The 25,982-nt window shown below is 29.9% G+C and overlaps 1 long non-coding RNA gene across 2 annotated transcripts in view; it reads right to left on the bottom strand.

Annotated features, from left to right (window-relative positions):
• Positions 1-21,156, bottom strand: part of LOC129984814 (uncharacterized) — a 28,730-nt gene extending 7,574 nt beyond the window's left edge. The window contains exons 1-2 of one of the 2 annotated variants that reach the window (XR_008785526.1): positions 20,836-21,156; positions 8,804-8,876 (exon numbers count right to left, since the gene is read on the bottom strand). This is a non-coding gene — a long non-coding RNA (uncharacterized LOC129984814). Of the gene's footprint in view, positions 1-8,803; positions 8,877-10,585; positions 10,671-20,835 lie in introns of those variants that run through there. The other variant, XR_008785527.1, reaches the window with a different exon arrangement.
• Positions 21,157-25,982: the final 4,826 nt, after the last annotated feature.

Below are 25,982 nucleotides of genomic sequence, written 5' to 3'. Positions count from 1 at the left end.
TTCCGTATAGGAGAGATTTTACGAACATTCAAAACCGAAGACTTCCCGATTGTTGTAAATATTAGTGGTCCACCTCCATGGCAGGAGTCGTCTTTCAGTTTTGTAGATGATACTTACTGAAACCATCAACATCAGACGTGATGTTTCAGAAATTTTTTTATGAACACAGACAACAGTATCATTCTTTTCAACCTCTTTATACAGATGATTCGAAATGTGGTAATAATGTTGGCTCAGCAGCAGTTTTTCGTAATGTAGTAATATCCGAAAGATTTCATCCTTTCTGTTCTGTTTTTACATCCGAACTTTATGCAATATATCTAAGCCTTCAAAAAATTGCAACCTTATCCCCTTCTAAATTTATTATATATACTGACTCTAAAAGTAGTATTGCAGCTTTTAAGAATGTATCATCGGAAAGTCATCCCTTAGTTCTAAATAGTTTGCACATATATAATTCGCTAAAAAATAATTTCGCAATTAAATTCTGTTGGATTCCTGCGCATGTTGGAATTTGGGGAAATGAAAAAGCTGACAAGGCAGCAAAAAGCTCAACCCTGCTGAAGGAAAATTTTGTTCCATTATCCGATGCATTACAAGCAATAAAAATAGTTCAAAATAAAATCTGGCAATCTACGTGGGAAAAACTATCTATGAATAAACTTTTTCAAATACAGCCATCTGTCAAAGGATTCAAAAGTAAAACCCTGCCGAGAAAGAATGATGCCATTATCACGAGATTTCGAATAGGCCACACTTATTTGACTCAGAAACATCTTTTGCACTCTGCTCATGCACCACTTTATAATAAATGCAATTGTGTTTTAACGGTTAAGCATATTCTGTGTGAATGCCAAATTTTTAGTACACAACGACAAGTCCATTTTGGAGCAACTGTTTTCAACTTAAATGAAATTTTAGGAGACAACCCTCATCCAAATATTTTTACTTTTTTAAAAGATATTCACATTTTACATCAGATTTGTGCATGTTTGAGGTTCGAACTCGCAACGTTAGGGTTCATAGCCGAGTAACATAACCACTAGACAAAAGAGTACACTCTTCTCCGGAAGTTGTAATCTGGCTTATGATGTTACCACCACAATAGTCCCCCACCAGTGAGTCGGTAGAGTTTATCGAGCCAGTTATGGCGAGCGACGAACGTGATTATCGCGCCAAGTGTTATGGCGGGCGATGGCGAGCGTGTGTGAGTGATTGCTGCCGGTAGATGGAGCCACGACAGCAGAACGAAGGATGCGGTTGTTCAGAACCAGGGTCACCAATGTGCATGTTTGAGGTTCGAACTCGCAACGTTAGTATTCATAGCCGAGTAACATAACCACTAGACAAAAGAGTACACTCTTCTCCGGAAGTTGTTATCTGGCTTATGATGTTACCACCACAGATTTAATTGTTTCTTTTTCGTAAAATGCTTTAATTTTTAACATGAAAGTCATATTTTAACAAATGTTTGGCGCAGAATGATCAAATCTGGTCCTTGCGCCATAAAAACCAACTAACTAACTAACTATATGTTATGGCAAGCATTTACGAAAGATGACCGGTTTCATGGCATAGGAGTAGCGCATCTTCCACGTGATCTGGTCGTCCCGGTTCGGGCATAGTTATTCCTCTTCTGTGTCCCATCTGTGAGGTGTGTGAATGCGCCCTCTGTAAAAAGGGGTTGCGCAAGCGAATGTGAAGTATGAAGTAGCGAAGTCGTATTCTTAGCCCTAGGTGGCGCTTCTGAAAAAACAAAAGATGCTCACTCGGCTTAAATCGTTGACAGATAACTGTCAGCCGGCCTTGTAAAGTACCATAAGTAACAACAACATTTACATTAATTTCTTCTTTACAATATACAATATTACAATATTTTTTTTGTTTTTGTTTTTTTGTACTCCAGAGTATTAATTTAAAAAAAAAAAAGGTATTCTTATAATACTCTTAAGAAATCGTGCTTTTAATAAAAGAATTTTTCAGCTTCCTTTTTTTTTAGTTTTTAATCTTTAATACATTTCTTAATTCAATACAGCGATTTTTTAAAAAATTTTAATCACTATTTCATTCTATAGTACAACATTTTTTTTCTTTAAAAAATCAATTTTAAATCTGAAGGATAAATATTCCAATCCAATTCTTTATCGTTTTATACTTTATAATGTTCTAAATTTCACAGCTTAAAAATACTATTTGTTTAAGAATAGATGAAATCCTTACGAATGTTAAACGAATATGTGTAAGTGCTTTTTTCTTTTGTTCTGCCAGAACAATTTATAGCCGCTTTTGGAAGAAGAATACTTGAACGGCTCTTTTATTCTTCATTAAATTGAAATTTGAAATTAATAAAACTATGATAGCAAATTAAATAATGAAAGCAAAAAATATTGCAATATTTTATCATCACTAGGAACATTTACACACACAATGTTCCGAACTCTAAAATATCCAAAATATTGAAAAATTGTTTAAAAATTCTATCTTTATGCTTACGAAATGATCAAATTTAAATAAGAACATACAGATTTACGTACGTACATTTAAAAAATAAGAACGTACAGATTTACGTACGTACATTTAAAAAATAAGAACGTACAGATTTACGTACGTACATTTAAAAAATAAGAACGTACAGATTTACGTACGTACATTTAAAAAATAAGAACGTACAGATTTACGTACATACATTTAAAAAATAAGATACGTACATTTAAAAATGCAGTTTTTTACATTAATTAATTTTTTTCTATTAAGAAATTAAACATACGATTAAAAATTAAAATTGTTAAATGCTAGAATGTATATCACATTATTAAACGGAATGTATATTACAATTACTCCGCTATAAATTACTTTTTTTATTTTGAATTATTGGATTATTTGAAATGATGGAAACCACTCCTCCGAGTGAGTCGGAACTATGCATCTTTTCCCTCGAGAATATTTTAAGGTATATTTTTTTTATCATCATATTTCATTTTAAAATTGCTAAATATTTTTGACAACCATCAGGTGTACAGTGAAATGAATGATGGCAAAGCTTATAAAACAATTGCTACTAAATTTGAAATTTAAAAATATTTTTCTGAGAAAGACATTAAGAGCAAGTTACACATTATATTTGATTGAAAATTTAGTCATCAAATACGATGAACTAAGTAGTGAACAACGGTTTTGATTATTAATATTTCTGACCTTTTTTTACCATTATAATAGTGTAGTCTCATATACTTATCAGATATAGAAAAAAATGTCTCGTTATTGGTTTTGAATTTTTCAGCTTCTCTGTATATCATATAAAAATTGAAAAAATTAAAACACGTTCTTAACAGGTGTTGCTTGTAATAAGACTATTTACAATATTAACTGAATTGATTGCTGCAGACATTCTGAATACAATAAACCAAATTTTGAATCTTTTGTTTCAACTTCTCAATAGTTTTTACGTTGAGAAGCAAAACAGAAATGACCAATGATGTTATGTCCGGAAATTTATGAGGCTATGGTGTCATGCCCACACAATAATTGGCAAATCAACTAGTGACTATTGCGTGAAGTGTCCTAATGTAGTTACGTTTAGTGCGCAAACGAGTTACATAAAAACGCTTTGTATAAAAAAACTTTAAACAATCATCGCATGTACAACACTTGCATATCTAACTTTCTGTTCCACCAGTAAAGGCCGCGGTGGCCTGGTGGTAAACTCTTAGCTGCGCAACCGGAGGATTTTAGGTTCAAGACCCGATTCCATCGAAGAACCTGGCGCACGTTAGGTCCGTCGGGGCCAAACGTCCTTCCGCTGGCGTGATGTGGAAGAGAAGGGGTGCCAACTTAGGTGTTGTCCTCATCATGTAACCGAGGTTCAAAATTATGAGATCCCTCCCAAACCTAGTATTGCTTTGATATGGGACGTTAATATAACTAAACTAACTAATTCCATCAATAAAAAGCACTGAATATCGATAGTTTGTATTTTAAAATGAACTACAATTAATTTTTCAATAAGATATAAGTAGTTTGAATATTTACTCTGTAATCATTAATTTAAAAAAAATCATATGTTCTATTCTTCGATTTCTCTAATAATTTGGAAGCATGTGAATTCTAAGAAACTATTTTTGTACCTTTAAAACCATTAAATCATCAATAATTTTATAAAAATATCAGAATAAATTTTTAAACAAAAGATGAAAATTAAAACGAATAAAAAGTTCTTATCTCCTTTATTATTCCTTTATAATACATAAATCTTTCTTACGAGTTGAATTATATATATATATATATATATATATATATATATATATATATATATATATATATATATATATATATATATATATATATATATATATATATATATACAAAGACATTTTAAATCTTAAAAAGCTTCAGAATATTTCTTAATTCAAAGAAATGCCTAAATAACATGTTCGATAAAATTTCGCGACGGTAAACATCTGAAGGCCAACGAACACACAAGATGAAAGATACATAGAAAAAAGGTTTGCAATAAAACACATTATGCTGTAACGTAACAAGCAAGAGCGACAGCTCTGGAATGATGTCACACAATCCAGGATAATAAACAGTTGGCAACCGCCAATGACTGCAGTGGCACCAGGAAAATTCGCCAATTCCAGCACAAAACAGGCAGTACTAAGTCCAATCAACCAATGATAAAAGTTTTTAATGCGAGAACGCTCTTGCCTGTGAAGTTTAGCGAATCCAAATGTTATGAAAAAGAAGACGAGGATTAATAATGAAACAATAGTCCATAGTGCACGACGGAATACAAATCTTTCAAGAAGCATCCTTGTCTTGTGTTCATTAAAAGGAGACTGAAAAAAATAATAACAAAAATAATCAGAGGAGTAGCTCCAATTATTTGAAAATAAAACAAAAATGAATCAATCGTTCATCAATTTTTAAATGAATAACTCTACAATGAATGATGATGATTGGACATTACTAGAAGTCAACAGAGCCGACGTGAAAGGCATAGGCCTTACGTTCCTGAGGGCCCCACACCTTTGATTGATCTTACAAAAGGAAATTCTTCCTTTTTTTTATTATGTGTGAACATGATGTTGTTTTGGTTTGAGGTTCTTATAAAACGCGAAGATATATGAATCAGAAATCGCATTAATCGTATATCAAATTTTATTTTGTAGCTTTAAGAAGCAATCTGTTTCTTTCTTTGAATTTTTTATTGAATGGTATATTTTTTTTTATTGAAACGATAACTGATTAAAATAATTATTTTATCATTTTCATGCATTCATGAAGTTATTATAATACCATTTTGTGCCATGTAATAAACATTATTTTGTAGTTCGAAATTTGTTTCACAGTTTCGCAAACCAACTTTGCAGTAAACCTGCTTTAGTTAGCTTTGCAACTCAATTCACGCGACGTCACATATAAAAAAGAACTGCGCATGTCATAAAAAAAAGCTGTTAGTTACATTTCATATGCTGCTGTCAGCAAGTTGCGCTGTACATTTCGCGTACGCAATTTGAGTAGAAGACTTCAGTTACCTATTGTTTGTTTATCGTTTGCTATTATTCAAATCAGGTAAAATATTCTCTCCTCGATTGTCTCGAATATTACCACAACATTGCATGTTTAGTTTTTCAACTATTGGTGGGATCCGAATTCGCCTTTTGACATGCACATTTTTCTGTTGAGAGAATGGATTCAAAATTTGATTCAAAACTAACATATTGATGCCAAAACAACATACTAAATGTTTTTTCCAGCTCTTTACGTTAGTGAGTTTTTTTGTTCATATTATACGAGTAGATGAACAGACAGATTGTCTATCTCTTGTCGAATTCGGTTAGAACAGCGATTCTCAACCTGTGGGGCGCGCCCCCCTAGGAGGGCGCGAGCACATTAGAAGGGGGGCGCGAGAACATCCAAGAGAAAATATTATTAAAAAAATTGATTAACCGACTGAAAGGAAAGCACACATGTATATAGAAAACAGAATACATTTCGACATATTTAATAACCTATTAAAGTAAAACAACTTATTAAATAAAAACTAACTTAATCAAAACATGCTAAATTTTTAAAAAAATTAATAATTATTAGTGACTTCCTTTGGCCTGTCTTGCAGAGCAAAGTTTTTCGAAGGAAGGCTTAATATTAGAAATAGCCACTCTCAGTTCTGTTTCTATATTTAGCCGAGATCTATATTTTGTCTTCAAAGAAGCCACAGCAGAAAATCCAGTTTCACAAAGGTAGGATGTTGAAAATGGTAATAGAATGCGAAATGCCCTTGTTTTTAGTGCAGAAAAATCCTCCACTACTCCTGCCCAAAATTCAAATAGTGATTTATTACTAAATTGTCTTTTAGCTTCGCCACTTGTCGTGAAGACGATGGATTTTTCTTCCTCAGCAATTGAGAGTCCTTCGGGAGTCTTATGAAATGGAACCCTAACCCACTCGTAACTTGCTATCAGTTTGTCGTCAGCAAGAAAATACTTTTTTAAAATTCTTTGTCAGCATGGCTAAATGATTTTCAATGGTTACGAAAACAACTTTTACATGTTCTTTTCCAGCCTTGTAACTTTTAGTACAATCATCCACATTTTCAAACATTAGGAGGTATTTTTTTGCTTTAAATTTCTGCTCCACATATCTAATATTTTACAAAAAGCATTAACTTTATCACTCATATCCAACATATGTGTATTTGCTCCTTGCAGTTGAAGGTTGAAGTTATTTAATTTCCCGAATATGTCGACCAAGTAGCTCAATTTCATCACAAATAAACCATCGCGAAAATTCTCGGCTTCCGGCTGTTTTCCTCTTCTAGGAAAATGGCGATTTCTTCTCTTAATTTATAAACACGTTGCAAATATTTCCCACATGATAACCATCTTGCCTCGCAATAAAATAGTAACGCTGAATATACTGAATCCATGTCTTTACAAAGTGTGGAAAAGATTCTTGATTTCAGGGGTCTCATTTTCATATAATTTAAACTACGGTTACAACCGTAGTTAACACAATATTCAGGCAGGGACTCATTTCTTTCGAAGCCAAAGCTTCTCTGTGGATCATGCAATGTATCCAGACGCACTGAGGCGATTTTTGTTTTATAAGTGCTTGTATAACTTGGAATCTTCCGGACTTTGAACGAGCACCATCGGTGCATATTCCGACCCAATTTTTTCCATTCTCTGTTTTCTTCTTTCATAAAATCATTTAAAATAGCAAATAATGCTGTTGTTTTGAGTTCTATTGGTTTTCAAAAAAGCAGTTCTTCTACTACTGACATAATATCACAAAATCGAACATAGTCAATTAAATGAGCATCTTTATTACTATCTGTTGCTTCATTAAGCTGTATTGAAAACAATTTGTCACGCAACTTCGAGAAAAGATGACACTGCACATTTTCATCTATATCTCCAATTCGACGAGCAACAGTATCATTTGAAAGAGGTATGGACTGCAATTGTTTTGAAAAATTATCTCCAAACATAGTTTCTATAATCTCAATTGCTGCTGGCAAAATAAACTTTTCACCAATGGTGTGAGGTTTTTTTTATATCAGGTTATTTTATATGAAACTTTGTAAGATGCAATTAAAGCTTTTTTATTCACAGACAAAGTTTCTTTTAAAATGATTTTTGCTTTTCATATGATTTTAATTTTAATTCGAAGAATTCTCTGGGTTTATTGACGTACTCACTATGAAGCGCGTTTCCAAATGTCGTTTAAGTTTATTAGGTTTCATGCTGTCTAAGACCAACATTTTTCAGCAAATGATACACAGGGGTCTTCTTCTTCATTTACTTCAATGCTAGTAAACCCAAAATTTAAGTATTCTTGAGAATATTTTCTTGATTTTATTTTCGGAACCACGCTCATCTGTGTACTTGTTGATGCTTGACTACTATATAATGCTAGCTTGCTTCCGCTTAAAAATTTATCCATGAGTCTGCATAATCTGCTGCCATGAATATTTAATATGGTGAATTACAATTAACAAGAAAATATATATAACATACACATGCGCGATAGATTCGATAGCGATAGAAGGATCGATTCGAATGAGAACTGGCTGGAATTGAAACTTGTGTTATCGAACATTTTCCTTCTTCCTATGAGAAAACATTTACTCCGCGTATGCTCGAGACGGTATCGGTCGTGTGTATTCCCTTCCACAAACATTGTTTATTTTTTCTCTTTTGTTTAATCATGCTTCTGTTTTATTTCTTTTATTATTCGAAAAAATGTATTCCCAGTTTCTAGATTTAGCTCACCCCGTCTAGGTTAACTTTCATTAACGAATTTTTCTACTTTTATGCTCTTTTAATGTTATCTCTCTGTTTGGCTTTCATTTCAAATATAATATTTATATTTTCCCCGCTTTCATTCGCTTCATCTGTTCACCGCCCGCTTGTCCAAAATGCAAGATGTGGTTTCTCGCCAACGTTGGCACGCTTTTACTCTGGTTTTGGCAGTTAGTTAAAAATAATTTAAAAACAGAATCCAAAATACTCAATTCACATTATTGTTGTATACATTTTATTGTAAGTGGGGGGCGCGATGAAAATTATGATTGAAAACTGGACCGCGAATACTGAAAGGTTGAGAAACGCTGGGTTAGAACATTTATGCTGATACACAATTCTAATGATAAAACTTCATACTAAGCATATTCTTTCCACTTCATTGTGATTTGGAGTTAACCTGATCAGATGCCCCTGGACAGATAAACAGATTATTTTATTTTATTATCCAAAATTTAATAGAAATTTACAATTTTGTTTCAAAGATCACTTACCAAATTGCATTTGTTTATCTTCTTCCGTTTCTTGAGAGAGACACTGAAGAATGTTTGGTCGAATCAGGGAGATCTGGAAAGAAGAAATTTATTGAAATCTCGAAATCGAATTCTTTGTGGATTTATAATACATTCTTTTTATATAATTTTTCGTAAGAAAAGTATAAATTTTCCCGAGTTCCCATTGAACAATTCTGATTCATAATCAGCGCGAGTAGTCTCCTCGGAACTTTCTCGCATACTGTCTAAAAATATACTGTGTATTATTAAGCGCATGTCATTGGCAAACACTAATTATGAAGGAGCTTATAAGAATGCGCTTATTGGTGATTAATCGTTGGGATTCAGTGAATGTACAAGTACTAATAAAGCAGGTGTATATTTCGGATGTTTATTTTCCCGACTGATTAAAACTGAAATTTGAAAGAGAACTACGATTGTAACCACAAAATCACATACTAAATAATCGAATATTGCAAATAGATAAATCATTGCATTTTTGCGTAATCAAGTTTGCATGTCTGTGAATGTACAGATCTATAGATAATCAATGCTTTTATGGGTTTGTTACTAAATTTGTTAATCTAGACTTTAGATGTTAAATTTGTGTACAATTCTCTCTTCATTTTTTAGTTATTGTGCTAACTTATGTTCGGACAGCAGGACAGACCGATTTCCTCTAAATGGATTTCGTTCAGAATTTGATCGAAATAAAAAAAATCTGGTGAAACGACCTTTTATTTAATTTCGTTCTTCTAGTACAAAGCGTTTTTGAGTTCAAAGCATAGTTCCAAAAATGTTTTTCCGATTCGGTAAGCATTGACACGTGTTACTGGAGATAATGCTTAGTTATTATCAAATAACTTCAAAAAATCTCAAGGTTTTTTTTTTTTTTTTTTTTTTTTTTTGTGATTTGACTTTAAACTGTAAAGATAACACAATTTTTCTTAATGTTTGATAGATCAAGATTAGATTAATAAATAATAGAATAACACCAAACAGAAAAAAAAAACCCTTCTAATTTTTTTTTCCATTTCTAAAAATGAAAGCAAACCAATAAAAATACTTCAACTTAAAATGGACTGTGGAAGAAGGACTCAAATGCATAAACAATGGTTGAGGAAATGGTTTAATCATTGAGGAAATGATTTAAGATTTTTCGAATACATTAGAACTTTTCTGTTATTATCAAACTTTTCTCATTAAATTTTATTATTGTATATCAGAATTAGTGAAAATTTATTTGCTGCAATTTTTGTTATAATGCTGCACATATTGAATTAATGCCCTGATTTATTTGAAAGAATCAAATTTCAAGTTATTTAAGAAAATATAAATGGCATGAAATATGGCAAACACATGAAATACATTTGTGTTTGTTATCAGTTAAAATTAAATCTTTTATTTGAAATTTTTAATTTATGATGAAAATTTTATACTAAGCATTCAACACCATCCATGAAATTATAATTTAACACTATTGTTTAAATTTTAAAAATCAAAAACACATAATGAATGATTAAATAAATTGCATAAGTGCAACGGCAATAAAATTTTCGGCATTAATAAAGCATTTATCTTTTTGAAAATAATTTGACATGGCGCCCGAATGCACATAAATATCGTCTGCGCGTTGTCTGTTTTCATTCACGAGCTTGTAATTCTTTCTGAATCAATAAAACATGATTCATTTTAATTGCTTTTTGTTGGTGATGGTATCGAACTAGAATATTAATGTTTCTGTGCGAATTTAAATTCTAAAATAAAATAAAAGTAACTTACTTTATCCATGCGTAGATTCGAATGTGTTTCTCAAATAAAACTCTCGTTCTTTCTTTTACTTATCTCTAGATGATAAGATAAACAGACATCCGTCACTAATACGTCCGAAATTAGAAAGTGAAACTACTATTACTACAGGGCGTTTAAAGAAATAACTACCACATGTTTCTGACTACTCCCTATTCTATTATTTCTAATTTTTTTTCCCTTTAATTCCTTTTTTTTACTACATTTGCATATTATATACAACGCATTATTATTTTTATACAACGCATATTATATACGCATATTTTTCAATATTTCATAGAATACATGCAATAAGAAAAGAGATCAGACGCATCGAGGCGATTCTAATATTTTATTGTTTACATTTCTTTTTAATAAGGTATCCTGGATTTTCTCTGATTTTATTTAAGATAAACTAGATTTAATTTTTAAGTGCTTAGTTTCAGAAGAAGTCTCTGAAATGACTTCCAAAAGTTTTCATTTATTATTAAAATATGAAGAAAACGCACTATAACTTGGAAATAAACTCGAATATGAAGTTCAATATTTTTTCCAAATCATCTCCATGTGAGTTTGAAAGAATATCGATATTTCATTTTATTTTTTAATAAAAAGGAAAATGAAAAAAGGCAGAGATAAATGCGTCATAAAAAGCTCGTACATCAAGGTAATTTTATAACTAAAAGAATTTTTTTTTATTTTTGTATTTTGACAACATTTTAAAAATCGTTTGGCTTTAATTCCTGTTGTTTACTTCTTTATGTTTAATGTTTTATTTTAAAATGGTTCGTACGTGTAAGGAAATAACAAACAACATTCTAAAAATAATTATTTTTCATCATATCAGTGGAAATCAATTCGGTATGTCGCTAAATTGATAAATTTATCCTATTTTATAAGAATGTGATAAAATATTTTAAAACCGAAAAGTGAATCAAACATAAGGTAAGAAAATATCATCCAGCAAATATAATAAAAATTTCATAATTTAAAAAAATTGGGAAAAAAAAATCCACGATTGAGTGCTGTAAAGATCTCTACAGAGTTTATCAAAATGATTTCAGCTTCAATTACCCAATTGAAAATCAATCGATTCGCCACCCAATTCCGTGGATAATCGGGAGTGTACTGTATTCCTGAAATTGCTCGTGCTGGATCAGCCATCGGAGATCAGCTGGATTATATGGATATTGAGGTAGGCGGAAAAAATAGTTTGGCGAAATACTTAGCATCATAAGTAGGTAATTTTATATTTATTGAATAACTATCTACAGCCAGTCGCAGTTCGCTGTGGCTCAATTATATTTCTCTCATAACTCCGTTCAAGATGAAAGAGAGCAGTTGGTCAATATGATTGCAAAAATGGAACAAATTTGATTTGAATTTGACTTACTGCATACATCTTTAGTCCATATATCCCAGTGTCGTTCGTTTCCCAATAAATTTAGAACTTAAAGACTGTGGAAAGCGCCTGTGTAGCTTTATTGATAATTCTCAATTATTGGAGAGATGTTGGACCAGCCACATTTACTAATAGAAAACAAAGAAAGAAGCATTACTCGTGATTGGGATGCAAGGTGCACAGTTCGCCTACCGTAGTTTTTTTTTTTTTTTTTTGAATATGCTAAGTTTTCTGTCGACTCACTGTTCTCGAGCGTCGATTTTTTATTTGGATTTTTTATTCGTAGTCCATGAGTTATACGCAGACACTTCCGAATACAGCAAAGCTTTGCAATGGCAAAATTCATGACGAATATTTATATTTTTATTTATATAGATCACCTTATTGCATACTTTTTTATTTTCTAAAATTTTTTAACTTAAGTATTAAAGTTTGATTAATTAATTCAAGCATAAATCTATCGACACAGCTAAATTCTAACACAATGAGAACGAAATATTTCAATCGACTCGAGTAAATCTATCCGGAGAGGTGAATTTCAAGCTAAAATTCGAATTTAAATGAAAATCAATCGATATAGTTCAATTGCACAGAAAAATATGGGAAATAGGAATAAAAATAATAAAAAAAAAACTAAATAAAAAATATTTTTAAAAAATAAACTATACTCACGAGATGAAAGCTATTATGAACAGCACAGCTCAATTCGAAAGCAATGTCACACGGAATAATTAAATCAAAATCAAAATAAATCAAAGTGTATGAAAATTCAATTTAACAATGCAATTGGAAACACTGAAACAGAATTCTAAAAAATTTAGTATAGCGTATGTTGCTTTTTACGTGCAACAGATGGCGCTGTTTTCAAAATCATGTTTTTACCTGTGTGACATCTATGTAAAAGTATACAAAAGCACGCACATATTCAAATGCAACGTTGCGTCAAAATTTCAAAGCAATTGATAAAAAACTTTCAGAGATTTAAAATTTTGAACAAACGAACATTTACATTTTTATTTATATAAATGAAGCATGCACTTTACCTAAATATTTTAAAAGACAATTTAAAATTACCAGTTCAAAATTTGGTATTATAAACATTTTTTTTTAATCAGAAAACGATCCTAAGCATACCAATCACAAGTCTGCCTCTGTTATCTCTATAATTGTCTACAAAAATCTAAAAAATTACCTAAGGCATTGAATTCAACCTCAATAGATCATATTTTGGAAAGATCAGAATACGAAGACACAACATTAATACGAAAACTGAACTAAAAGCAGTAATGATGGAAGAATGAAAAAAACATAGATGTAAAAATAACAACAAAAAAAAACTCACCTCTTTAGTGCATTTTTTTTTTTTTGTCCAGACATTTAAAAGCTGGATGTGGATGCTTCAGAATATCATATTAAGTATTGCCTGACCAAAATATGACTTTATTTGCTAATAAGTGTAGATTTCTTTATACGAAGTTTTCTGTAAGATAATTTTCTTACTTCTTTTTGATTATTTTAGATTTTAAATTCATAACCTGTATTCACAATTCCTTCTTATATGCAATTAAGAAACATTTTGCATTAATATAATAAATGTTCAAATAGTTTGCGACTGAAAATTTTGACACTGCTGCATATTATGGAATATCAGTTTGTTACAGAAAGAAATCATAAGTTAGTTTACCTCTTTCGTGAAACAATTGTTACGAACATTTTGTCGCTGATCGGAATAATTATTTTCTAACTTCTTTCTTGTTTGAGCTCTACAAATTTTATCCATCAGATCCTAATTTTTATTTAATTAATATCGGATCCTGATTTTTAAAAAAATATATTTTCTAATTTATTTAAGATTACTTTCTACTTATATTAGAAACAAGTTATTTTCATCTCCATAGTTAGAGTTTATTTAATGAAAGGTGAATTGATGTTTTTCTAAATATAAGATATCCATTAGTGTACATAAATTAAGGACAACAACATATATTTTTTTACGTGTTTAATAAAACATATATGAAGAATATGTATTTATCCCACCAGATGGCAGCCCACCGAATGATTGTGATATTAGAATATTACACCCTTTCTCTTTGTTCGTTCTTTCCTTACTCTCGTCTGTCGTAGAATTAAAGATGGACGCTGTTGGTTTGCATTTTAATGATCGTGATAATTAAGATGAGATGATGATTTTATTTGAGTAAAAGAAAGCAAAATTTTTTAATGCTCTTCTATTTATTTTAATTGTTTGAGATCATTCTAAATGCCCAATATTCTTATTTAAAATCTTTAAAAGATGTCCTTAGTCGATCTGGAGTGTAATACTCAAACCCATATATAATTGTTTACGGGTATTTTCTATGTATCTATTAAAAACAGCGAAATTTATAAAGGTTTAATAAGCTCTTTTATCCATTCTCCATGTGCTGAATTTATAAACTAATAAAATCACTCCAGTTGTAAAAGATCGTATGGTAAAGTTCCATTTAGCTGAAATTTTCTAGTCGGTACTCTTTTAAATAACCAAGAGATGCCAAGTCACTAGCACCAAAAAGCAAAATGGTTGGCGATTTGGCATCCATTGAACGATACGATATTTTACAATATGAACAACAATAAATAATCCATTTCAACCAGTTTTCTTGGAAGTAATTATTGTTACTCCCTTATATAAAATGAATAATGAATAAATAATCTTTCAGGAAAAATTAGTAACTTAATCTTGACTAATAGTAATAAATAGTGTGTATATTTGCGTGTGTATGGATGAAGATCCTTACAATCATAGATACATCATGGCCATTGAATTAATTTCATTTCTTTTCAAATCATATTGAACATTTTGAAAATAAAGTACTTAAAAAAATTTATCTCCTATTTTTCCTAATTTTTGTTATCAAATGTAATCTCCATTAATAACGAAGATATGTATATGTGTTTGTGTGTTAACGCTCTACAAGTCAAGAAGTTCACACTAAACTAACAAATTTGATACATATATACTTGGGAAGGTGAAAATGTGCACCAAATTTGAATTAATTAAAAATTTGGGAAAGTTTTGATATTTTCCACAAATTCTTCCAAAGATATTACAGAATAAAATGATTCATGAACTTTTTAAAATTCATAAAATAATTAAAAAATTGTCGTTGCAATGATATGATACCCATATTTTATGCTTCATAATTGTTTCCATTTTTAATCAATTTTTTTTAAAAAAATATTTTAAGCATGTTTTACAACAATATATTTCATTACTGAAGTGAAACTGAAATCCTTTTCATATTTAGTACTAATATTTCATCTTGGGTTTTTTTTCCATTGCTGATAATCAAAAATAACGATTCGACTTATTTTCTCATATTGGGTAAATTCTAGAACAAGTTGTGATTTTAATAAAAGTTTTCGAAATTTATTGTACTAATAATTAAGACTTAATTTTCAGAATCAAATAATAAGGAAAAACTTTTATATATCAATATCCCTCCCTATGAAAATTAAAGAAATGTATAATAGAACGAACAGAATGGTGTAAGACTTCTAAAACAGTATGAATTATATGTTCATCAAAATTTAAAATTTCAGAATATGTTCTGAAAGAAGTCATTGTGATATAATTACACAAAACATTTAATTGAATATTTTCGTAATCTTTAATATCGCTTTACCAAATGGTCGCCAAGGACGACTAGTCTCTACTAATGATAATGGAGAATGCGTGTGTGCGCGTTATAGCACTCTACAGGTCGACTCGCTTGATCTAGGGCTACCAAACTTCGTAAATATATTTTGGAGGTTGGAATGTGGATCTGGAAATTACTTTGAAATTTTAATTAGAATTTTATTTAATTAAAATCAGACGAAAAATTAATATTTATTCACTAACCGAAAATATAATACTTTAAAAATAATTTTTTGATCATATTAAATTCAAAAGTTATCTTTGCAAAAATACCAGTTTCTTTAACTCGTATTTTTTTTTTTTTTTTTTTTTTTTGCTTTTAATGAATTAAAAAAATATTTTAAGCGTATTTTACAACAATTTATTTTATTGTCGAAGTGAAAGACTAATCTTTTTCATTGTTGCTACTAATACTTCATTTTGTCTTTTCTAATTAGTTGCTTTAAAATTTTGTTGTTTTAATTTCATAATTTGACAAACATAAACAATGAAATTTTAATTTCAGAATCAAGCAAAAGAGCATTTTTTAAAAGCATGTACATTTTTAAACCCTGCAGGTCTTTCCTGTAAATATAATTGTAATGTATAAAGTTAATGATAAAAAATTAAACAAAAATACAATGAACAGAAAGGTTGTGGAGGTACGGAAAGATTCCTCTTTTTCTAAAATAGTATGAGTTATATGTCTATTAAAATTTAAAGTTAAAAAATGTTTTGTTGACAAGGCTATTGTGGTCAATAAACACAAAATATTTATTTAAAATTTTTAGTAACTAGTAGTCCTGGAAGACCAACTGGTAACCAAAGCAGCTTGAAAATTAATAAAAAAATAAATGCTTATAAAAGCTATATTCAAACATCAGAATTTTTCAATTTACTTTTCAAATTCTTAATTTCATTTGCCCTTTCTTTTTTACTGCAATTTACTGTTCAAACAGAACACAGTAACAAAAAAACAGTTTCTAGTTCTTGTTTATAAATTTGAATCATAACAATGTGATAAATAGTAATTAAACCTATTTACATTGGATAGGGGGAAAAATTTAACCTTTAATGCCATTTGTTTTATTGACATTGTTTATTTTTATCTACATTTCTGCGTTTAATAAAAGTTTGAGAGGATTTGATGGATTGGAAGAAATATAAATAAATAATTCAACTCGTTCAAATACAAATAACTGGTTCAAATATAAATAAATAATTTTGATTAATTGATGTAAATGAAATAAATTAACTAGCCGGAAATAATTGAATCATTTCAATTAGGAAATATTTCTAATTTTTTTTTATCTATTTTTAATTTGAATCTGAAAGAGTTTAAAACTGCAAAGATAATGTAATTTTGATTTCATTGTATTATTAATTTTTTTCCGAAATTATATAATTTTAACAATTTATTTTATTAAAATTACAAGAATTACAAAAGAAAAAGATTATTGAACCGAAAATTGAATAAACATTAAAATTTGAATAAATATAAAAAAATGATAAAATTAATGTAAAAAAGTAAGATAAAGAATTATTTTTATATTTTTTATTTTTCATAGCGAATATTTACATATATCTTGTCTTTACAAGTGAACCACTCATACATACAAATATAGTTCAAATCTTATAATGCTCCAAATTAATCATACATAAGTTTTATCTCAAATCATTTCCTAAATAGCATGTTCTATAAAATTTCGCAAAAGCAACCATTTGAAGTCCAATGATTACAAAACATGAAAGGTACAAGCGAAAAAGATTTGCAAGAAAACACATTAAGCAGTAAGAGAACAAACAAGTTCGGCAGCTCTGGTATGATGTCACACAATCCAGGATAATAAATATTTGATATGCCCCAAACAGTAGACTGGTTCCAGGAAAATTCATAAATTCAAACAAAAAAGAAGCAGCGCTGAGTCCATGTAAATAATAATAAAAATTTTTAATTTGAGGGCGCTCTTGTCTACGAAGCTTAGCTAAGCCAAGCATTATTATAAAGATAATAAATATTAAAAATGAAGTAAGTGTCCATGCTGTGCGTAATAATATTCTATCTAGAAGAATCGTCACTTTCGTTTCATTAAACATGACTGAAAAAAGAAATAAAAAAATATGAGAGGAATAGATTTCTATCATTTAAAAAATAAGAAACAACCTTCATTTTTGAAAAAGTGGCTTTTCAATAAAGAAACATCTAACATTATTGAAGTAAACTCATGCAGTGTCACATGTAAAAGCTTAAGTGGGCAAGTCATATAATATGCCACTATACGTTGTAATGATTTGAAATACATCTACTATTATCATACCTTAAATCTATTCGATTTTACAAACATCTGAATATCTCTTAGATTACTTTTTAAGCAGAAGCAAGCAGACAAAGTATTCTTTTTTCCGTCTTTCATGATGCAAAAAAAAAAAAAAAAAAAAAAAAAAGACGCTTATATTACGAAACTGTTTTTTTAAGTTTCCATTCAACGATCCGAATAGAATAGATTGCTTATGCAGCTGAAAAATTGTATGTATGTATTCCCTATTCTTTTGCTCATATATCCATTTATCAACGAAAAAATGTTCATATTTATTAACTAATTTTTATATAATAAAAATTTTATCTAGCAAATTCCTTAATATTCATAAAATTAATAAAGGATAATGCATATAAAAAATTCGTTATAGTTTAGATCAGAATAATCTTAATGATGTTAACAGATGCGAATGATTCTAGTGTAAACAGGAAACGATATTAATCTGACAAATATTGAATCTAATAATTAAATTACATAACATTAAAAATAAAAAAAAAGATTAATTAAAACTCTAATATTAGAGCTAAGCTTTTTCTACCAAAGCAAATATAAAACAAACAAACAAAAGCAGCAAAAGAAGAACTGTCTATTTCATATTTAAATGCTAAGATGTTCTTTATTTGAATCATATTAACATGAACTTATTTGAAGTTTTTTAAATGTCAAATGGCAGCGAAAAAGCTATTTATTGTTAAAGAGTTATAGTAAGAAAATAATACAATATATAATATAAAAACATATTTATACATAAATAAATATGCATTAATTTAAAGATGCATACTCATATTTGTTGATATATCTAATGTCAGGAAAATTTTTAACTGATGTGATTTCTTTTTAAAACAAAGCAAGCAGAAGCTACAGATTGTTATAAGAATATAAAAAATAAGGAACTTGCATTCAAATGGCTTTTTATATTAAAAAAAAAAATCCCGAATTTTCGAATCCACAGAAAATTTACTGTATGTTGATAATTAATATATATAAAATTTAAAAGTATTCTAATGAATTTATAGGAATGGAAATAAAAATCCAGATTCATCTGCGTTTCTGTTTACATAACCGAAGCTGAAAATCGTGAATTTCCGCAGCTTTTATTTGTAGTTTCCAAACGATAATTATAACTCAAATTAAAGGATGTAAAAAACGTGTAAGAATTCCTAAAATCTTTTCTGACTGAAAGCGAGTTTTTCACCATATAAGTTATTTTTAACACAAATATTGTTTGTGATTAAATTCCTAGATTTATCTTTAAACATTTGGCAACATCCATCAGTTTGAGAGCTGTCAAGCTGAAAACACTATTCTAAAATTAGATTTTTCAAATCCATTGGTATCTTATCGCCACTGTATTTGTAATATGAAATAATATTACAAGGTAATTGCAATTTATTCATTAAAAGTTAAAGTTTCAAAAGTTCTAAATATAATAGGTATATATTATAAAGTAAATTGTTTAATGGCATATAAAAATGTTTATATTTTTAAAGAATAAATTACAATTGTTAAGCATTTCATGTTGAAAAGATGAAGCAGTGATTATTGCTTCTTTTAACGAATCAGATTCACAAAATAAAACTCAAAATTACCAATATACCTTCGAATTAGTAAAAATATATTTGAATAAGTAGAATAATAAAAACTATCTTATATAATGTATTAAATACATTTATTCTTCGAGTGTGTTTAAAAGATCAACAAAATTTTTATTTCAGTGTTTTGTTTTAAAATTGAAAACAAAATGGTGTAGGAAACAAAAAAAGTGGCACAAGTAAAACGTACTCTATTGTCGATTATGTTGTTTCAATTGCATGGAATTTTAAAACTGGAAAAATATGGTAAATTATTTAAAGCTACATTAAGCGCTTAACTGTCCTCTCCAATACATTTCTAAAGAATTTTTTTCACTTGGTATTGTTTATGAAATTTAATTTTGCTATCTTTAAATATTAATTTAAGAATCAAGAATTGGTTTGTTATTTTCTCTTCATCTGCTTTTTTTTTATCATATGATTTAATTGTAATCATGACAGCTCAATGTTAAAAGATCATTTTGTTTCCTATAGCATACTTATATACAAAAGAAAATCCTTTCATTGAACTAGGGAAAACTTTTGCAAAAAATAAATAAACAAAATCATTTTAGCATGATAATGTTTTAGACCTCATTCGTTTAGCCAATTAATTATTTTTTTAAAAATTTATGTTTATTCATGTAGCAACGAAAGCGTGGTCATAAAAATGCAATTAATGATAACAAGTGTGAAAATAAATCCAATAATTAAAATCGTTGTGGTAAAATAATTTTAAAAAAAGCTTATAAAATTTATAAAAATTGGAGAAAATAAAGCCGAGATAGTAAAAAATGTTTTTTTTTGTTTTGATAAAGACAATTAAAAATGGATTCTATTTAATTACTTTCTTTAAAGCAACAGAAGAAAAATATTAATATTAATACGAATACATTTAGTCCAGCGGTTTGCCTATAAAGCGGTTAGAATTATTTTTTAATGCGCACTTTGCAATTTACAAATAGTATGTCAGCTTACAAACATTATTAAATTAAATGACATAGCATACATAAACATTATTCATCAGAATAACGTAAAGAAAGAATAAATGAATGTTCTTCTTTAGTTGCTAAAAAAAAAACATTTATTGAAAAGAATTATTACAACGTGCAAGCGGGAGAATATCGTTTGCCTGTGGCTTATTTTTATTCCAAAGCGAAAAATACTTTTGGTTGAATTTTAAACAGTTTCAATTTGCTATCATATAAAACTATAATATTAAATACCAACTAAACTTATATTTACTAAACAAATTTATAATCCAAAATATTTAAAGAAGTTTAATATTTACTTACTTTGAAATTATATTGATGAGAAGATGTTTCTCGAAATAAAGCTACGTCATACTTCGACATTTATCAGAGTATGTTGAGATCAACAAACTCTGCAACTTAACTTGCTTCTAAACACGAAGTGAAACCTATCATTAGATAAGACAGGATGCCTTAAAAGATAAAGTTATCAAATGACGCTGACTAAAAGTCTTGCTATTTTTTGCAGTTTTCATCATTTGCTAGAGATATTTGTCATGAAAAAAATCAACTCATTTATGGAGGAAATGTATCCTGTACCCAACTCATTATTTCCTTTAATTCATCATCATGAAAGGACAGTCCAAATTAGCAGCCCAGTACCGATAGTTTGCTGTTTGTCCGGCTAAGTAAAATAGTCCATATTTTGATTAAATTATACTGTAGATCATCTTCGTTTTTAGTAATGAGCATGCATTGAAAAAGAAAAACTAAATTTAATTATAAAATTTTCTTAGTTTCCCATTCTTTATTTTCATAGAATATATTTTTCTGATATAATCATTGTGAAGAAAATTAAACAAATGCTCAGTCAATTCCTTTTTATTTATTTATTTATTTTTTGCATTGAAATAATTTCTTAGTGTCTCACTAGATGTCGTTACGAATCCGTGCCGTGATAGAAGAAATAAAAAGGAAACGTTTTCTTTTTCTCCCACCTCTTCCTTAAAAATAATTTTTTGTTTGTTTGTTTTTGTTAATGCATTTACGAATACGCAGATCAACAGAGACTCTATCCTACACAGATACTAAACAGAATCTTTTTTAGGGTTTAACAATAGAAAGAAGAAAAAAAAAACAAAAAAAAAACACGCGCGGTTAATTAGTTAGTTTGATTTTATGGTGCAAGGACCAGACGATCATTCTGCGCCAAACATTTGTTAAACATGGTTTTCGTATTGAAATTTAAAGCATTCTAAGAAAAAAAAATACAATTAAATTTGTTGTAAAATTTGAATATCTTTTAAAAAGGTAAAAATATTTGAAAGAGGGTTATCATTTAAAACGTCATTTAAGTTGAAAAAGGTCGCTCCAAAATGAACTTGTCGCTGTGTACTAAAATCCTGGCATTCACACAGAATATGCTTAACCCTTAAAACACAATTGCATTTATTATAAAGTGGTGCATGAGCAGAGTGCAAAAGATGTTTTTGGGTCAAATAGGTGTGGCCTATCGGAAGTCTCGTGATAATGGCATCTTTCTTTCCGGGCAGGATTTTACTTTTGAATCTGTGGTGAAAGCTTATAAGCCAGTTAACAGCTACGCTACCCGATCAATTGCTTTTGTACCGTGGTTATGTTACTGGACTGCGAACCACAAGGTCCCAGGTTCTATCCTCGCTCGTTACAAATCCTTTCACAGATGGCTGTATTTGAAAACGTTTATTCGTGGATAATTTTTTTCCACGTAGAATGCCAGATTGTATTTTGAATTATTTTTATTGCTTGTAGTGCATCGGGTAATGGTACAAAATTTTCTTTCAACAGGGCTGAGCTTTTTGCTGCCTTGTCAGCTTTTTCATTTCTACAAATTCCGACATGCCCAGGAATCCAACAGAATTTAATTGTGAAATAATCTTTGAGAGAATTATATATGTGCAAGCTAAAGGATGTACAAGCTTTATATGTAATATATTGTTACAAACTTGTAATTTGCTTCCCATCACGGCTAGTATCACCTTAAGAAAGACCGTTGTAAGATATGTGCTGAGCGGCTGCCACGTCAATGACCTGAGAGCTTGGCGACCATTTGGCGACTTGGCGTTGAATTTGGCGAGTTTGGCGACTAAATGGATAATACCAGAAAGTTCGAGAACTTTCACGATCCATCCACTAAGACACGAGGTACAGCCAGCTACGCCCTGATTGGTCTGAAGATTCTAGCCCCGCCTCCCGGAGCTATAAAAGACAGGTAATCTGAATCTGAAGGAGAAGCCGTGTGTATCGTCAGAAGTGTGTGTATAGTCAGAGGCGATGGTGTGTGAGAGTGGTCGGAGTCGCCGACACGTAGAAAAACTGGAGAATTAGACAGCAAGAAAGCTGCTGCACTAGCAATTAAATGCGCTGAGTTATTACAATTGAGTGGCGGTATTTGTAGAAGAAAAATTTTGTAACAATATGTATTTATATTAATATATGTACAAGCTTTGGAACTAAAGGATGATTTTCCAATGACACATTCTTAAGAGCTGCAATACTACTTTTAGAATTAGTGTATATAATAAATTTAGAGGGGGGTGAAGTTGCAATTTTTAGAAGGCTTAGATATATTGCATAAAGTTCGGATGTAAAGACAGAGTAGAAAGGGTGAAGTCTTTCGGATATTGTTACATTTCGTAAAACTGCTGCTGAACCGACATGATTACCACATTTCGAACCATCTATATAAACAGGTTGAAAAGAATGATACTGTTGACTGTGTTCGTAAAAAAATTTCTGAAATATCATGTCTAATGTTGATACTTTCAGAAAGTGGATGAAATCATCTATAAAATTAAAAGGTGTCTCTTGCCATGGAGGTGGACCACTAATATTTAAAACAATTGGGAAGTCTTCAGTTTTGAATGATCGTAAAATCTCTCCTATACGGAATCCAAAAGTTGGCGTAAAAGATAAACGCGCGGTTAAATATTTGATGAAGTAATTAAAACGGTTTAAATTTCAATTCAACAATACAATCTATTATTAAAAATTAAGCAAAAAAAAAAAAAAAAAAAGAATTACTCAATCTCAGGAAAAGTTTGCAAGACTATTGAATTCGTATCTGTAAGAAGACAGTTTAATTATTTATTTTAATTTTGGAATAATGTATTTTTGTACGGTAATATTTTCGGAAATTATTGGGGCAAAAGACAAAATTCGGCTTTATTTTTTATTAATTAAAATTTGAATTAAAATTTCAAAAGAATATGGCAAATGAATTTGGTACTATAAGTCAAATGGTTCAGAATGAGGAGGATTGGTTAATCCATAATATTATTTGTCATGATCTGACTCCATGTAAGGCTTCGGAAGTAATCTTTATACGTTTTATAATATATCTTAATTCCACAACTAACAACATCACGCACCTTGCCGTAGGGAGCTACTTTCGGTGTATTCCTCCGCGTTCTCTGAGAGGCGGGAATACTGAGTCATGCTGCGCCTCAAGGCCATTTGATGATTAACGGAGATGAAACACCAGAGCGCATACACACTTCTTTATTATTAGCAGAGATAAAGATAATGGGAATGTCATGCGGGATCAAAAAGATATTTAGAAATCATCAAAAATAACTACAAAACAATTTTTTTATAGCACATATTCAGAAATATTTAAGGCTAAGCTTTGATATACAGTCAGTGGGCGCCTTGCGAGATAGGCAATTTTTCGGTTGCGCTTTGTTTGGGGTTACATGGCCGCCATTTTTTTTTATGTTACTGTATGGTACTGTATTTTGATCTTTCCTGTTCATTTCCCTTGATTTTTTCCTGCTGCACATACTTCTGCCTACTTTCATTATTTTCGATTAAATTTTTTTGCATGCATTTCATTTTACTACATTTATTGACTTTTTTTCTATATTTCCGTTAATTTTCTGAAGCGCTCCTCGGAACCTGCAGATTGGAAACGCTTTTGTTGCCGTTCACGCCACATTCAGCCATTTCGCTAAAATTTGGCGATAAACTTTTTGGGTGAAAATGACTGATTATCAATGTTGTTCCATATTTAGACTAAAATGGTTTCAATTTTCCCTTGTAAACAACACATGCCTTTTGATTCATCTTTCCATTTTAAAGCTGGGCTAAGCTTTGATGTACAGTCATTTTGCGCCTTGTGAGGTTGGCAATTTTTTGGTGTCACTTTTGCTACCGTTACTCTATTGCTGCCATTCTCGCCACATTCGGTCAGTTCGCTAAAATTTGGCGATAAATTATTTTTTTACTGTATATCAAATCTGGGATGAAGTGAAGAATAGTGTGCCCCCGAGTTTGTCACCAATATGGAAACCCATCGGAAAGCTCTTCTAGCAACCCTAATGCTGTTTTGTTTACCACTTTTTGCAATGGTTGAGTTGTACATGAACTACAACTATATTATGAAAAATGCTAAATTAAAAATATAAAAAAAATATCGATTAAAGATTTTAATTTTGTTCTTTATTATAATTAAAAGTTTATTAAATAAAGAAAGTTAAGCTTATAATTAAAAGTTATTTTCTTCTTTCTTTCTTTTTTTAATGTGAATATGAACAGAAAATATGTATTCTTTTGCAATTTTTAATTGTCACTATGAGCTTTCAAAAATCGTCTGAATTCTTAATTTACGAAATCGTCTGCATTCTCACTTTAAAAGACAGCTGCAGTGGAATTCTTCGCAGTTCTTGTAATTCTTTTGGTGTTCTAACGATTTGTAGGAACAGGTTGTGAGTAACTCAACTCATCATCACAAGTTATTGTGGTTCACACGTAACTAAATATTATAAATAATTATTAATGTTTTGTATTTGTTTAATTGTTATAATTGTTCATGTTTGTTTTTGAAGTAATTGCATCAAAAATATTTTATATATTATTTTGTGTTAAATGAAACTATTTTTCTGCTGTTGCATATGGCAACGAGGATTATGTTTTAAAAATAAATAGAACGAGTGAGATGCTCGCTGTTACTGGGATTTGACGTAGTTTGTGTTTTTAATTTAATTTCTTTTAAATACTTTAAATCGTTGGTCGTAATATCCTAAAATAAGAAATGTTTATTTTATGTATCGAGCGTTTACAATCTGCACATTAAAACGCAGAGTCATACGCCGATAGATTGATTCCCTTTGTGGGATGTTTTAGTGGAGAAGGTTGCAAATTGGGATAGTTAAGTTACATCCACACATAAAGAAGGAGCGACGACTTTTTTATATAAAAATAAACATCTTTTAATTTAACGCTAACACATCGACAGACAACAGATTTTGTGAAAGACCGGAAATTGATCTTTTTAATTCGCACAGCTTGCGCGCTTGATCGTAGATAACTGCTTCGTACTTCCGGTGCGCAGTTAGGAAAATAGTTTTTCGAATACAGTCATTTTGATGGAAGCAGGATCGCCACAGTACTCCCCCCTCTAGTAGTGCAGCAGGCACTGAAGTTAGAGGTAA

This window comes from Argiope bruennichi, chromosome 9 (genome assembly GCF_947563725.1).
Source record: "Argiope bruennichi chromosome 9, qqArgBrue1.1, whole genome shotgun sequence".
Lineage (NCBI taxonomy): Eukaryota > Metazoa > Arthropoda > Arachnida > Araneae > Araneidae > Argiope > Argiope bruennichi.
This window is presented reverse-complemented; position numbering and strand designations above follow the sequence as displayed.